This window comes from Cryptomeria japonica, chromosome 2 (genome assembly GCF_030272615.1).
Source record: "Cryptomeria japonica chromosome 2, Sugi_1.0, whole genome shotgun sequence".
Taxonomy (NCBI): domain Eukaryota; kingdom Viridiplantae; phylum Streptophyta; class Pinopsida; order Cupressales; family Cupressaceae; genus Cryptomeria; species Cryptomeria japonica.
The window spans coordinates 4741089-4744101 of NC_081406.1; positions in this window are offsets into that span (position 1 = coordinate 4741089).

Here is a 3013-nt window from a genome sequence, read left to right on the forward strand (position 1 = left end):
CCTCTCAAATATTTACTCAGTAAAGCAGCTCTTACAGGTAGATTGGCTAAATGGGTCATGATTCTCAGTGAATTTGATATCCACTACACAAAGTGAAGAGATATCAAAGGACAAGCAATTGCAGATCAACTGGCAGAAGCACCACTACCTGGAAAACAAACTATGGAGATCGAATTTCCAGACAGAGATGTTCTTACTATCTCCACCAAACAATGGACCCTATATTTTCATGGATCCTACATGCAACATGGCTCGGGTGTTGGCATTCTGTTCATCACTTCTGAAGGACACACTATACCAAGATCATATAGGCTTATGTTTCCATGCACAAATAACGTTGTTGAATATGAGGCATTGGTTATAGGCATAAAAATGGTCATAGAATGGAGGATCACAGAATTAAAAGTCTACGAAGATTCACAACTGGTCATCAATCAAGTCAACAATGACTATCAGACAAAGGATGACAAGCTGCTACCATACAAACAAATGGTGGATGATTTCAAACAATATTTTGTACACATCACCTTCGAGCAAATACCAAGGTTGAACAACAAAGCAGTCGATGCCATGGCTACTATCGCTTCACTGCTGTAAATTCCAGAGCAACAGAGTCATTACGAGTTTTTGGTAGAGCAACTGTTCTCCCCAGCCTATGATCATTCTGAATCCCATGTTATCTATGCCTTGACCGGTTCCGACTCTCCATTATATGGACCAATATATGACTATCTTAAGAACAATATCCTACCCATTGACTTGTCCTGAAATAAAAAATGCAACTTTATCCGGCAAGCCACCCATTATACTCTTATTGCTAATACTTTGTACGATCAAGGTCTAGATGGTACTCTTCTTCGTTGCCTTGATCATAATGAATTCGACTCCGCTTTACATGAGCTTCATGAAGGTATCTGTGGCATACATTCAAGTGGTACTACTCTTGGTAAAAAGCTTCTAAGAATGGGATATTACTGGCCAACAATGGAAAAAGACTCTTATCATTTTGTGAAGAAGTGTCCTAAATGCCAAATCCATGGCAATCTTATACATGCACCAGCACAAGAATTGCAGCCATTCATGACATCCTGGTCCTTTTGTCAGTGGGGACTAGACTTGGTCGGCAAAATTCATCCTTCATCCTCAAATGGACACAAGTTCATTATAACTGCAACAAAATACTTTACCAAATGGATTGAAGTAGTCCCCATGACCACAATGAATAGGAAACAAATTGCCTCTTTTATCCTTAATTATTTGATCTTCAAATATGGTATTCCAAGTTCCATCATCATAGATAATGGACGACCTTTCAAAAACCAAGATGTACGAGAACTATGTGAAAAATTTAAAATCCAACATCATTTTTCTACACCTTACTACCCACAAGGGAATGGTCAGGCAGAAGCATCCAATAAGACAATATTGAAAATCCTAAATAAAAAAGTGAATGATGCAGGCAAAGATTGGCATATACAACTCAATCCAGCACTTTGGGCATACAGAACTAGCATCCGCACATCTACGAGAGCTACACCATATTCATTGGTATATGGATCAGAGGCAATTTACCCTTGGAGGTAGAAATTCCATCTCTCAGAGTCTCTTTGAAAGGCTTAATCCCAGATGAAGAGTATCGAGTTAACCGACTGCAAGAGCTTGAACTTCTGGATGAATGATGCCAATGTGCCTACACTCATCTCAAATCATATCAGCAACGCATGAGTAGGAGCTACAACCACAAGGTCATTCCCCAAATTTTTAAAATTGGTGACCTAGTACTCAAAGAAAATCCTAGAAATCAGCAAGATCGGGAAAAGAAAGGGAAATTTGAACCTAACTGGTTAGGCCCCTATGTCATTATATCAGCCTATGGATTAAGCGCCTATCAACTAACAACTTCAGAAGGAGATGTGCTCGACGAACCAACTAACAACATCCATCTAAAGAAATACTACACTTGAGTAGTCTAAATGCACAGAAAAATAAAAAATAAAAATAAAAAATCATGAAAAAGCAAATAAAAAGGTACAATAAAAGCAACTGGTGAAAACCTAGCAATAGGCGCTATTGTGAGAGGATAGCTCCTCTATCTAAATCCATACCATTATATCAACAGTAAAGCACTATCGGCCATTGCCCGATATTTTTATCAAAATATCCATCTAGGACATACTTAGCGTAGTCACTATCCTAGTTTATCCGCATATCCTTTCACTGCATCTCACCATGGTTTGTTAATCACTATACATATCCACATTAAGAGGCACACTTGAGTAGGGGTAGTATTAACTTGCAGCACATTCAAGCCATCAAAGCTAGTCACAAACTCAGAACATCATATCCAACAAACAACACTCACACAATCACAAAGCAAAAATCGCTTAAACAAGGTTCACAAAATATGATGGATGATTTTCTGAAGTATCAAATGTTGCATGTTGCATAAAGTTTTGACTATTTTTGCACTTGAACTTTTTGAATTGTTGGATCCTCTAAATTTTCTCAACAAATGCTTCAAAGCTAGAGAACGTCATGGGGACTCCAATAATTTCTTAGTTTTTTGTCTGTGAGGCGATCATATGTACTGTGTAAATACTTGTCTCGCGACATGATTCACAACATATCACTGAAGATATGATTTCACTTTACGCATACAAATGGTTTAATCTTGTCTGTTTATACGCAATCCGCACTCAGGTTGTCCTGGTTCAATTATACCTTGACGCTTGTGCTATCTTGCAAAATCAAAAATCATATAAATTTTTCTCAGGCCATTATGGTTCAATTATACCATTATGCTTGTATAAATTTTCAACATATCCCAAAAACAAATCAACACTCAATGATGATACATACAAATAAAGCAAATAGCATGTGGCTATACAGGGATGACAAATGCAAAATGAGGATGCTCATTTTACAATTAGTTGCATATCATTTTACAATTAGTTGCATATCATTTTACAATTAGTTACATATCATCTTACAATTAGTTGCATATCATTTTACA